This window comes from Penaeus monodon, chromosome 29 (genome assembly GCF_015228065.2).
Source record: "Penaeus monodon isolate SGIC_2016 chromosome 29, NSTDA_Pmon_1, whole genome shotgun sequence".
In the NCBI taxonomy this organism is placed as follows: Eukaryota; Metazoa; Arthropoda; class Malacostraca; order Decapoda; family Penaeidae; genus Penaeus; species Penaeus monodon.
The window spans coordinates 4,401,850-4,402,104 of NC_051414.1; positions in this window are offsets into that span (position 1 = coordinate 4,401,850).

Consider the following 255-nt stretch of genomic DNA (forward strand, 5'->3'; position numbering starts at 1 on the left):
GTGTGTATACCCTCGCCTAATCTTTCTAGGAACGGTTCAAAGAGAATAAAAGTCCCGCCACAAGTTTCACTTTGAACTCTGGATTAAACGAAGGGAAAAATAATCTTCTTAATCTTTTGACTTTCCATATCACTTGCGAGAGGAATTGTGAAAAAGAGAGCGAGAAAGACCGGAAAAAAAGCCGACTGACGAAATGGAGAAGAAGAAATTTAGCTTATGCATGTTCGTGTAGATATATACAGATACATATGCGCA